The sequence below is a fragment of the Polistes fuscatus genome, unplaced genomic scaffold (genome assembly GCF_010416935.1).
Source record: "Polistes fuscatus isolate 324 unplaced genomic scaffold, CU_Pfus_HIC Scaffold1, whole genome shotgun sequence".
NCBI classification, from domain to species: Eukaryota; Metazoa; Arthropoda; class Insecta; order Hymenoptera; family Vespidae; genus Polistes; species Polistes fuscatus.
This window is the reverse complement of record NW_025112997.1, coordinates 7,519,662-7,534,079: the sequence shown is the minus strand read 5'-3', so window position 1 is coordinate 7,534,079 and position 14,418 is coordinate 7,519,662. Positions and strand designations below refer to the sequence as shown.

Genomic DNA, 14,418 nt, shown 5'->3' with positions numbered 1-14,418 from the left:
TAACAGTCTATTACATCATCATTCTTCGATTAACGCTTTTTTGAAAATCAAGTTCTATTTCAACAAATGTGAATGGAATTAAAGGGCCTTTAAATCTATAACGTTAACAGTGCAAGCAGTCTATAATCTTATGCTTCCTGCACAGAATGTTGTCTAAATAATCTGCAGTATTAAAAATTATAGGTTGACTGCCTAGAATAGAGTCTACAAATCTTAGTGTATTTTTTGCTTCGTCATTAATTATCTTCCTCCGATGCAAGTTTTTTTAGAATATCATAGTATATTACAAGAAAACAGAATGTGCCTTCCGGGTGCATTGTAATCTAGTAGATGAATTGATAGCAGTCCATTTGTAGCGGCTTTGCTGTCCGATACGCAGTTTCGAACTTTATCCCATGGGACCGACTGGCGCTTGCCGTCTCACCGACTGATTCGCTGACCAAGCTATTTAACGCTAAACCCTCCATCACGGCTTACAACCGTCTCCCTATGGGAACGTTAATGTTTCCATCGTTTACAATGGCTTTCTTCTTCGTTATTATACATACAGAAATGAATTAAGTCGTTACAGTGCTCGATCAATAACGCCATCTTTTTTATCCATTCTAATTTTCTCTAATAGTTATGAATAACATAAATGTTACATAAAATAATAGTGGCGATCAGTGTTGAACACCAATAGAATTCAAGTTCCTTGTTCTTCCGATCACTGTAACTTTATATTTTTGCGAAACAATGTTGTCTTAACTAAAGCGTTTAAGAAAGAATTGAATGCATAGAAAAAGAGTACAATCTCAGTGCATTTTTATGATAGCGGTTTATTAGATCATCTTTTTGCGATGCAAGTTTTTTTGAAATTTAGTTTAATACAAGAAAAGTAATTGTGCATCAACGTGGCATTAAATCTATAAGGTTACAGTGCAAGCAGTCGTAGGCTTATGTTTCTGCAGCAACAATAGTTGTCTAAATATGAGTATAAAATGTACGGGGTGAATGCATAGAAAACAACCTGATGCTAAACCTAATTATTTAAATATCTGGGTGTCAAAAAAAAAGATGGAATCTGTACACGAAAACTTTAATCACTCGAGACTAACAAATTCAAATTGCTTTATAATAGCCATTTTCAAGCTCGTTAATTCCCTAAAACAAGATGCAACAAATATTTTAAGTACATAGGTATTTTAAAAAAAGGAAGAAAGCTGTACACAACTTTTTAACAACTCGCAAGCTAAAGAATATTTAATTTTTTAAAATAATCTGTAAAAGCTCTTTAAATGCTTCAAAAGTTTGAAACTTCTGATCTAACCAATCTGATTAAAACATAAAGAAAAAAATTTCCTTACTATTGATGTTTTGATGGCAACTTACCGACCTATAAATTTGTTTTAAACTTACTTTCAGAAAAACCGACATCGAGAAATAATTCATTTAAAGTTCTATAAATTATTTTAAGTTCGGAATGTACTTTCAAGATACATCTAATATGTTAGTTGTTATTATAATCTTTGTAGAAGCCTATTACCGACAAAAAGATCCTATGGTAATAAACGATCTGGACTTACCGACATTCGGTATTTGTAGGTAATTATCGACCGAAAAGATTTGATGTAACCTGCTATCAGACTTACCGACAGTAGACAAGCTTCTTGCTAGGTTACCATCGAATCTTAGCGGTCGGCAAGTTACCATCCTAAAATCTACGGTCGGTAAGTAGTGTTTTTTTTACCAACCAAGTTTATCTTCTTTCGTAAACTACCTCTAGATGGCCCTAGCTTACATGACGTATCCGTTGCTTAGCAACGCATTGAATAAACTAAAACAAACGTATGTTTCCTAAAAAATGCACGGTCCACGTGTATATACACGACAGTTACACGAATAAAATTAGGTTATCTAGAATGTTTATCTACTTTAGTATTAATATTATGTTTCGTCTGGAATGATATGTGAAAATAAAAGAGTCTCCAAAGAACAGTGAATGTCTAGAAAAAAATGTAAAAATTTAAGTGTATCCTATGGTATCGGTCTCTCACATCATCTTTTAGCGTGCAAGTTTCTTTAAAAAGTGTATTACAAGAAAATTTATGCAAGCAGTCTATGGATAATCTTTCAGCCATGCATGTTTCTTTGAAAATCAAGATATTACAACGAAAAGTTATGCGCCAGCAAGTGATAATAATCTGAGCGGTTTTAGTGCCACAGTCTAAAGCTTATGTTTTGCAAAGCAAGAAATGTAAAAATAAAAGATTCTTAAAAGAAAGGTGATGCATTGCTAAGAGCTTACAATCTGAGTGTATTTTATGCTGGCGGTCTATTACATAATCTTTCTGCGATGCAAGTTTTTTTCAAAATCAAGTATAATACAAGAAATGAACTGTGCATCAAAGTGCATTTAAATCCTAAGGTTTAGTGCGAGCAGTTCTATAACCTCATATTTCTGCGAAAACAATTTGTCTAAAATAATAAGTCTAAAAAGAGATGTGTATGCGTAGAAAAGAGTGTACAAATGTATTCTATTTTTGCTAGCGCGTCTATTAAATAATCTTTTAGTGATGTAGGTTTTTTTGAATATTAATTTTATGACAAGAAAAGTGAATGTGTACAATGAGTTTATTAATCTAAATGATTTTAGTGATACCGGTCTATAAGCTGATGTTTCTAAAAAGCAAGGTTTATAAGAAATTAAAGTTTCAGGCAAGAAAAATCAATGCTTTCAAAGACTATATTTTCGATACGTTTTTGTTTCAGCGGTCTATAAGGGTATATTTCTTGTGAAGTTTTCACAGAAATGACTAAGATGTAAACTATACAGCACTGCATTCTGACTTATATGCACTTTGCGAGCAAAATTTATAAGTCGATAAAGTATTCTATTCGTAGAGAAAAGAGTGAACTTTTATTTAATAAAATTCACTTACATCCGCTGGCTTTCGGTATTAAAAGTATTGATGCGAACTATCCAAAGAAACGACATTTATTGCTGGTCCTACCTTAGGTTAAAGTTATATTAACGGAAACGACCCGAACTGTTCTCTGAAATTTTGTGAATCTTTACGGAATTTTTTAACTCGATTAAAGTATTGCGTATGTAGGAAAAAGAGTTTAATTTTATTTATAAGGTCACGTATATCTTTTTACTTCAAGTATAGGAAATCTTAACGCAAGAATTCACAAGAGATTACAAGATGTACACTGTTCCGCAGTGCATTCTCTAAAATGTTATGCCTAATCAGAGCGAAACTTGGTGTGTTTTAAGGTTTAATATACATTTAACAACTAGAGAACGCAAACTGCAGACAGTTGATAGCTTGGCATCGATGACCCAAAACAAAAATTAATTTTATATATAACAACGTATATAACTTATATAATTTTTATTATATTTATATTTTCATATCGTAAATGATGGCATTACAAACCTTGAGATACTATCGTAGAAATTCGTAAATATCCGTTTTGATAAAGTGGTATTTTTCAATATTAAACCTTACGGCTTAAAAAAAACAGTACATTCTAAACAAAAAACTAATTAAAAGAGCATGTGTGGAAAATATAATTCAATGTCTGATCCACGATCAAAACTTTTAAAAGGATTATTTAATTAATCTAATTTAAAAAAAAAAAGAATTTAATGACCAAAAAGTGGACATTACAAAATACTGAATACTCGATGCATTAGAAAATGTGCCTTTCTATATTTACCAGTGAATATGAAAAAATGCATGTTTCTGATGCATGCTTTTTAAATTATAAATACATAATAGAAAAATGTTTTAATTTTATACAAAATTGTTAATCGATTAATACGATTACCAATACGCATAGGAAATTATTCAAGACGCATTATTAAAACTTAATTTATTGTGAATATTTCGCAATATTTAAAAATCCCCAGGTGCATTTACAATCCCGTATGCAAACCTGGGGTCCCTGTTCTTAACTTATTTATATAATTTACACTCTCGAGAGAGTGTGGGGCAGCCTTTTAATTCGGTTTATTTGTATATCAAGATTTATGCATTTTTATTCATATCATATAATTTCTTCTATTATAAATCTCTGTGTAAAAAATATTTCAATGATTTTTATATCATCTCTCTTTGGTTTCCTCTCTTTGGTTTCTTTTCTCAAAAAACTTTTATTTATATATATATTTATTAAAAATACTTTCTTTAAATATTTCTTATGCAAAGTTGATATTTATTTGTTAATAATTTTAGAATCAAAATGCACAACCTTGACATAATTTATATGCACTCGCATGTGCTGGCTGTACTTTCGTGTATTTTCATTCGCTTAGCAAGACTTATACGTTTCTAATCAGAATCATTCAAATAGCTTTTCATTTTAATTTGCACTATTTATTATATATATACGATTTATACAAATGAAATATTACAAATATTTATTTATTAAATACTTTCATCAGTGCACTCATTCATTCATTTTTGATCATTCTGAATGAGAAATGTATATTCTTACCATTTTCATCTGCATTTAGCAGGTACGTTCGACTGCATTTAGCAGTTTTGTTCATCTGCGTTTAGCAGATATGTTTGTACTTACTGCGATTTTCGTATGCACTTTTAAGTGCAGGCAAGCCTTTTAAATTGTTTCATTTATGTACCAAAACTATACATTTTTATTCCAAAAAAATTATTATTCTACTTTTATATATAAAAATAAAGATATATATTAAAAAAATTGTTTTCATATTACTCTTATTTCTCCTCCATATATCTCTTGTAAAATCTTTCTTTAAATATTTGTGTATAGTAAAAATATTTCTCCCACTCTCTCTTATGAACTATTAACTTTTTCACTTGATATTTATTTAAAATAATTTTGGAATGAAAATATATATTCCGGACATATTAATATGCACTTATGAGTGCTGGCAGCCAGCAATTATATTCATCTGCATTTAGCAGGTATGTTCGATTGCATTTAGCAATTATATTATCTGCATTTAGCAGGGTGTTTGTACTTACTGCGATTTTTGGTATGTTCGATTGCATTCAGCAATTATATTTATCTGCATTTAGCAGGTGTGTTTGTATTTACTGCGATTTTCGTATGCACTTTTAAAGTGCAGGCAAGCCTTTTAAATTGTTTCATTTATGTACCAAAACTATACATTTTATTCCAAAAAAATAATTATCTACTTTATTATAATAAATAAAAAAATATATTAAAATTGTGTTTTCATACTACTCGTTATTTCTCCTCCATACATCTCTTGTAAAATCTTTCTTCAATATTTGTGCATAGTAAAAATAGTTTCTCCCACTCTCTCTTATGTACTTATTAACTCTTTCATTTGATATTTATTTATCAATAATTTTGGAATGAAAATGTATATTCCGGACATATTAATATCCACTTATGAGTGCTGACTGCCATTTGTTTTATTTCATTTATTTAGCAAGACATATACGTTTCTAATCGGAATGATTCAAAATACCTTCTCATTAATTTGCACTATTTAAATATAAATCATTTATTGTATGTATAGAGTGTGTGTGTGAAATGAAATTTACTAATTATTGTTAGATAAATTTCTGTGTTTAAAAAAAATAATACGCAGATTGAAATATTAAAATATTTATTTATTAGATACTTTTATCAGTGCATTCATTCATTCATTTTTGATCATTCTGAATGAGAAATGTATATTCTTACTGTATGTTCATCTGCATTAGCAGGAATTTCCATCTGCGTTAAGCAGGTATGTTTGTACTTACTGCGATTTTCATATGCACTTTTCAGTGCAGGCATGTACTTACTGCGATTTTCATATGCACTTTTTAGTGCAGGCATGTACTTACTGCGATTTTCATATGCACTCTTCAGTGCATTCGATAAGAATGATTCAAATTTTCTTTTTATTAATTTGTTACTATTAAAAAAAAAAAAAATCAACGATCATATATTCATAAAAAGAAATGTATAATAGGATAAAAGACTATGTAAAGCAAAGTGAAAATAAGAGTCTGGTAACCATTGGGATGCAATAAAAAATACATTACTTATATATTCAATAAATTATTATTTTGGAAAGAAATTGAAATATATTAAATTGAGAAATGAATTGAAATATTGAAATATTTAAAATATTTAATTATTATATACTTTGATTAATGTTTATTAATTCAATTTGAATCATTCTGAATGGTGAAACCTTTATTTTGTGTCCTTATCTGCATTCATGAATGCAGGAATGTCCTCTTCTTCCATCGTTGTATCCAAATGCACTATTTGTGCATGCTGCAGCAATCCATGGACGTCCACACAATTTAAACGAACGTGACTCTAATTTCATAAAAAATATCTAAGACAGACTCTAATTTATATACTTCAAAAATGCAATGACTCGACTATTAATTTATTTTAATAAGAAAAATGCAATGGGACTCTAGTTTTAATCTAATGTAATAAAAAAATTGCAATGACTCGACTTTTAATCTAATTTAATAAGAAAATTGCAATGACTCGACTTTTAATATCATCTAACGAGAAAACTGCAATGACTCGACTTTTAATTAAATAGAAAAAAATGCAATGACTCTATTAATTAATAAAAATAGCAAAATCTAGATTCTAGTATTTAAAAGACTTTTAATTTTTCACGAACGCGAGTGTGGGACATCGTTGGGAGATGGAATGGTCCATCATCTCCATTCAGGAACAACTTATAACTAATACTACTACGAGCATAAGTGACAACGTGATAAAGGGGTAGACAAAGGGATTTTGATATGACCACGAACCATTGATCAAAGTTATCAAAGATATCCTTTGAAAAATAACTCGTAGTCGAATAGTTGCCCACTTGATACCACAATTTGTGGGGGCCTCTTCGGCATTTAGCCTCTTCTTTGCTTCGTGCCCTGACCACTGCAATGGAGCATTCCCTACGTGCGACGCAAGAAAAGAATTACGTGTCAAAAAAACGCCCTACCGTTTGAAACGATACATCATAAAAATTGGCACATTTCAGTGGATTATATTAAAAGAATGAAATCGTCCCTGAGCTAAACCGACCTAATCCCGACCTGTTCTCACCATACGCGACAAGACTCAAACCCTCGTGTTTAATAAAACGCATTTTATTATACGAGACGCATTTGTGATCTAAGCTGAAAGAAAATTGGGAAGGAATCAACACAGTTATTAGTAATTTTATTTCCGCAGGTTTTTACGCTGGTATTTTTTTTATTTTCGTTTTTGTTTTTATTTTCACTTAAACCTAACGAGAGGTAAGAGCTTGCAACGTACAGTATCGATTTATCCTAAATAATATAACCACTGAAATATGACAAAGTTCATAAATGCATCATCCCAAACGCCACTGACGAATCCCAACACGCAAACTCAACTGCGTTCCTACCTGAGTGCGTCTCGATTTTTTCTAACACAAGTTTTATTTACTTACTTATTTGTAAAATAAAATTAAAAAAAATAAATGTGTAATAGATTGAAAAAATATTGAATTAATTCCGTAAAGTAATTATACTAGCTTGTGGACGATCAATAAACTCGAAAGAATTCAATGATCGTACGCAACTACACAAGCACATTTAATCGAATGCTCCAGCAGATATATTTTTCTGAATGATGAACCTATTAAAAACTAGGATTAACACGTTGCACATTAAAGGTGACAATGTTTCGATAAAAAGAAAAAATTACAACAATTGTAATAATCTCAATTTATTCGAATAAGTGTATGTTATTTCTAACATTAAGAATTATATTACTAAAGATCGCGAGGTGCAAGTGTTAATATACTTAAAAAACTAAGTATCAAAACTAATTCAAAATCCTTTGCCAAGTTCAAAAGATATGAGGGTGATTTATCTAATGTTCTCATTGGTTGCAAAGTATTTTTGAACTGCTTGATACAATTATCTTAACTTAAAATGCATAGTATCAGCAAAAAAATGGAGACATAAGGAATAATGGAAAGTGTAAAAATTTGCTGACACTTAGCCAAAAACCCCGGAGGCATGATTGCGTCAGGGTTGCGTCCGAATAGAAGCAAACCTATTGCCGTACCCGGTTCTTACCTACTTAAAATTAATGTTTTCACATACACACAGAAAAGTATGCTACCTGCCTATCCCTCCACCTATATTTAAAAGTGCAAACAGACACACCAACACAATCATTCCACGCTGGATCTGTATTCGCATACCACCAGGGTGCAAAAAACCTAAACTAGAGAGCATGCCCCGGGGCACCTCCGACACCCTAGTTCAACCACGTTTTCTAAACTTATATTCTAAAAGGTTACGTACCCCATGCTGTAATCGTCTGCCAAGGCTAGTGATTATTGCAATAATAACTAATGCAAAAATACTGGTACATACTAGTATATATCTGCATACTAATATGATACAAGTATTGTTAAATTTCCACAATAAATGTGAAAACTCTACTACTCGAAACGATTCGGAAAAAAAAAGGAGAAAATTTAATATAAGTATAAAAATACAAGTACATATCACGCGTGACTGTACAAGTATTTATTTAAATATTGAATGATGCATTAAAAAAAACTTTCGCGAAACGATGTACGATACACACTACCTGATACGCACACACTGGTGTAAGTACATCGTGCAATCACTAACGCAATGACAGCCGCCAAAGGAGGAAAACTTAAAAACTAAAACCCATGCAAACTTTTTCTCACCCATACGTGTAACACCTGGGCAACACGCATCGATGAGAACGAAGAGAGCATAGGGGGGAGAAAAGGGGAATTAGTATATTAGGCTGAAAATCCTGATCTAATAAAACATAATTAACATACGTGAAAAAACATTTTTATAAAAATTCATCTAAACGGATTAAGGACTCTACAAGTCATTTGGTGAATAATGACTTAAGCAAGTGAATGAAAAAAAAAAAAATACCCCATAAGAAACGTTTTATATTATTATATAATACTGTTTCGAGGTAGTGCAGTGTAGAGTGATTCTAACGGTGACAAAAGATGGATATTTCTTAAAAACCTCGGACGACTCTTTCACTAAATGGCTGTTCTAATTAAAGAACTGGGTTTTAAACCACCACTTAATTGCCAGAATCTATCCGGTCGCGAATTTTGTTTGTCTTCTTGCTCATTTATTGATAACAATATCAAGTATCGATATATTGAAGTAAATTACGATTTGAAAAACTAATCACGATTTAAAAAACTGATCATTATTGAAAACTAATCACAATTGAAAAACTAATTACGAAGCAATGCATATAAAACAATTTTTACATGCTTTTTATTGGCACGAAATCGAGTAAATTAATGCTCGATTTCACCATTACTAACACGATTAAATACGTAAAGAAAAAAAATAAGTACAATAATTAATTGCAGTGTTAATTAAGTGAATTGAAACCGATGAAACAAGAAGACCCTGGCCTAATCTAAATAAATCACATATATAAAAATCACTATATATTGGGAATCACTCGTGAGCAAAACCAAAGGTTCTACTCACGGTCGCTTATGCTCGCTTTGGACAAGATACATCTACGAATACAACCAGGAACCCGTGCCGATATTGGAACTTTCATCCTCGGCATGATTGGGTCACTGGAGGAACTTTAAATTTGTTCGCTCACTCGTTACCAATTGTTACCATAAAAATAAAATAAAAAATGAAACTGAACAATTGGCAGTAGAAGTTCTGCGATGGCTCAAAAACACTCGTCCCCCTCGCTGTTGGTTGAACGATGTCGTGAAGTTGATTTAAATTGGATGAATTGTTGAATGAATTGTTGATCGATGAATTGTTGAATTTTGAATCGATGAATTGTTGAATCGATGTATTGGAATCGATGAATTGTTGAATCGATGTATTGTAGAATCGATGAATTGTTGAATCGATGTATTGTAAATCGATGTATTGTAGAATCGATGAATTGTTGAATCGATGTATTGTGAATCGATGAATGTTGAATCGTGTATGTTGAATCGATGTATGTTGAATCGTTGAATGTCGAATCGTTGAATCGATGAATTGTTGAATCGATGTATTGTAGAATCGATGTATTGTTTAATCGTTAAACCGTTGAATCGATTATTATAATCTATATTTAAAAATAAAAATAAAATTAATTATGTTTCATATCATTCAAAAGATTTTTCATGAATAAAAATAATCACGATTTAAAAAATGAATATGTGAGAAGTAATAATTGAGATTAGAAAATAATAATAACCGTTGATTTATCTAGACGAAGCCAGATGCATCGATAAAGATGTTCCAGAAGAAATAAAGATGTGAAGTTGATTTAAATTGGATGAATTGTTAAATTGTTGAATCGATGAATTGTTGAATCGATGTATTGTAGAATCGATGTATTGTTTAATGTTGAATCGTTGAATCGATGATTATAATCTATATTTAAAAATAAAAATGAAATTAATTATGTTTCATATCATTCAAAAGATTTTTCATGAATGAGAAACATGAATAAAAACAATCACGATTTAAAAAATGAATATGTGAGAAGTAATAATTGAGATTAGAAAATAATACTAACCGTTGATTTATTCAGACGAAGCCAGGTTCGTGATAAAGATGTTCCAGAAGAAATAAAGATGTTAATTCACACTTTCGACCATGACAATATTTTAATCGAAACGCAAATCCTCTTCTACCGAATTGGCCGAAAGTGTGTTAATGATTCTAATCGCGTACCGAGCAAATTGTTTTCTCAACAAGATTATTTGCATTGATTTTAAATATAACGATTTAATTACTGTTTTGTATGCAATCTATACGATCGCATACAAAAAATGCAACATTTTTCAAAACGAACACTGATTCTATGATTGCATTGCCCGCAATCGCAACTAAAGCTCTGAAAATCAAAGTTTAATTAAAGCAAGTCGTAGCGTACTTCTGTTTATTTATTATGTTAATAATAAAAAATATATTATAATAGTTTTATTATTCAATTATTTAAACTACGTATTTCAAAAATTCTGGAATCGTGCTACTATTTTTTGTATGCTTTAATTATTAATAAAAAAAATTATTCAAAAATTGTAACCACAAACTTGTAAACTATATAAAAAAAAAAGATAAAATACAAACGAACAAATATCGCGAATAAAGAATAAATTTCATCGCGATAGGGTTATTTTTACAAAAGTATGCTAATTGCCTTAATACTTATAGGAAAGAATAGATATAGCATTAATGTAAAACTAAACAAAGTACAATATTTATAAATTATCGTTTGAACAATAAAATATAATCGACTGTGTCTTGAATTATTTATGTGAATTAAATACCGAAAGAACTAAAATGAATTTAAATTAAAAACATTTAAACAACAATTGCAACGCGTAATTAAATAATTAATTCGATAAATCATTTCATTTACTTTACAATTAATTAACGATACGAGAAGTTAAAATTTTCTAATGCATCGAACGATCCATTTGGAAATTGATGCATTTTAAAATTAAAGAAAAGAAAGAAAGAAAGAAATACACTTGCACGTATGTATGCAGTTGTATATACCACCATTGATTAGTATAATTTCCATGGAACGATGGTGAACGTCTTCTTGAAACCATAAAAAGAATAAGAGGTTATGATAGAAATTTTTGTGAAACTATCGATACATATAATCGATAATATAATATAATTCTAATTACAGATCTTCTTACCTAATTTCAATGCATTCACGTCATCGATAATGATTGCATGTACCTGTAATGAAATTTGATTAGATTACAAAATTTGATAATGAAATATTTTTTAATTACGGAGTAATTAAGTTCTTACGTGGAGCGAAACTAGTTGAGACTTGTCTCGACGGCGTCCGACAGCTGAAGAGGTATGACGTAGCTCGAGTCACCCCACCCCTCCTATTTACCTTATATGGCAGTCGCGAAATGTTTTTCTATGCGTACTCGATGATAGACGATGTGTATACATAGACAATGCTCGTTACCTCGTTTGACTTTGACCTTCACCTTCGCATGTTTTTCTTTATCTCTGCGTACGTTCAAACGTATTTGATCATTAGTACACATAAACGTTGATATAAAAAGTAAATACGTTATGAATAATACGTTAAATATGTTATATATAAAATCTCCTATAATAAAATATTTTATAGGACGTTTGTTTAAACAATGCACAAAAATTAAAAGACTGCTATAATATAATCATAATTTTGGTTTAATTTGGTTTATAATCATAAAGTCGGTAAGTCGCATTACCGACCGAAAAATGCTGATAGTAAATTACCATCAGAGTTACCGACCGAGAAGAGTTAATGGTAAGTTACCATCAGAGTTATCGACCGAGAAGAGTTGATGATAAATTACCATCAGAGTTACCGACAGTAGGAAAACCTTCATTGTAAATTACCATCAGTGTTACCGACAGTAGGAAGACCGACAGTAGAAAAACTAATTACTTTATAATGTTTTTTAATAACTTTTATGTATTTACAGATACCAGGGAGTTGTACAAAATTATAGAAATTAAAGTTGCGATGTATAAAAGAGATTGCATTCGATTCATTCATTGCATTGCACAGGAACATTAAAAAAAATGTACATTTGTTTAGACATTTACATAAAAATGAAAAAATGCTAAAATCAGAGCGTTTTATCTTAATTTCTCTTTATTTCAATTAAAATTCTCGTTACACACATGCGCAACGTTAGGAAAGTCATATAAATAAAATTTAAAAAAACAAATTTTATAGAGCACAATGGCTCAATCTAACGACGAATTTCGAGGAGGAGGGATCACAGAACATATACTCCTAGTTTTTAAGCAACAATTGACACTTGCATCTATTATATTAACAATTATTTTAATGCACTAATGCACTCTCTTTATGTTTTCCAAATCTTCAAATACTTGCAAACCTGAAAATCAGAATATTGTATTAGTAAAGTATCAAGCAAACTGAACGAGTCTATATATGTATAATATGTATCATATTTGTATAAGATGTCACTCTCTCTCTCTCTCTCTCTCTTTTTTTCTGTCTTATACTTTTTATATTAATCTTCTTTATGTTATAAAAGAAAAGAGATATAATTACCACAACTGATATCAATATAAGAAAGTAAACACAATTATTATGTAGATAGAAAAGTAATCACAATTAGACTGACGATGAGTGTATGTATTCATGCTGTATTCTACCAGATGTTTGGAAACCTAAAAAAAAGTATTAATTAACATAGCATTGGTATAATATAAAGAAAATTAAATATATAAGTGTTGTTTATACGTGTAACACTTTCCTTGTCAATATTTAAAGAATAATGTATAGAATAAAGACAATATACACTAAAAACTTTGTCACTCTAGACAGAAAAACACAATTGTATAGAAAAGAAATCACGTTGTAGATATTTCTTAAAACAATTGATATCACATTGCACAGAGAAACATAATCGTATAGATAAGAAACCACGTTATAGAAATCTTTAAAACAAATGACATAAAGCAATATAGCCATCCTTAAAGAATTAAAATATATTGAAACAAAACAATTGACATCTCTCATGCCAACTATGAAAGTATAAATTCCCATATTCTGTATTTATATGGAAACATTCTTGTTATTTTAATTCTTTAAGGATGGTTACAGTGCTTTATTTCAATTGTTTTAAGAAATATCTACAACGTGGTTTCTTTTCTATACAATTGTGTTTTTCTGTACAGTTTCTTAAAGTTTCTAGTGTATATTGTCCTTATTCTACACGTTGTTTTTAAAATATTTTAACAAGGAAAGTGTTACACGTATAATAAACACTTATATATTTAATATTCTTAATATTATATATCAATCTATTTGTGTTTACTTTTCTATCCAAAAAATAATTGTGTTTACTTTTTTATATTGATATCAGTCGTGGTAAGTTTATCTCTTTTCTTTATAACATAAAGAATAGTAATATAAAAAGTATGAGAAGGGGAAAGAGAAAGAGAGAGTGACTTTATACAAATATCATACATATACATATATAGCTGTTCTACATACATATAATGTATATTAGTTTAAACAATTACACAAAAATTGAAGGAATGTTTAAATCAGAACGTTGCCATGTGATAAAGTTTTTAGTCTATATTGTTTTTATTATCTTCGTTATTTGTTAATATACTTATATTTGATTTGTTTACTTTTTTTAGGTTTCCAACATTTGGTAGAATACAATATGAATGCATATACTCATTGTCAGTACAATAATTGCTTTTACTTTTCTATCTTGATATTTGTTGTGGTAAGTTTATCTCTTTTTTTTTATAACATAAAGAATGTTAATATAAAAAGTATGAGAAGGGGAAAGAGAGAGAGAGAGTGATATCTTATACAAATATCATACATATACATATATAGACTCTTTCAATTTGCTTG

The 14,418-nt window shown here is 29.8% G+C and overlaps 1 long non-coding RNA gene across 2 annotated transcripts; it reads right to left on the bottom strand.

The window, feature by feature from the left end:
* Positions 1 to 10,596: 10,596 nt before the first annotated feature.
* On the bottom strand, positions 10,597 to 11,855 carry LOC122517686. 2 transcript variants are annotated; one of them, XR_006303912.1, is made up of 4 exons: positions 11,814 to 11,855; positions 11,696 to 11,738; positions 11,547 to 11,591; positions 10,597 to 10,878 (listed from the first exon to the last, which is right to left on the bottom strand). It is a non-coding gene; the product is annotated as an uncharacterized LOC122517686 (long non-coding RNA). The 2 variants fall into 2 exon arrangements; XR_006303910.1 differs by lacking the exon at positions 10,597 to 10,878 and having other exon boundaries at positions 11,511 to 11,591.
* Positions 11,856 to 14,418: the final 2,563 nt, after the last annotated feature.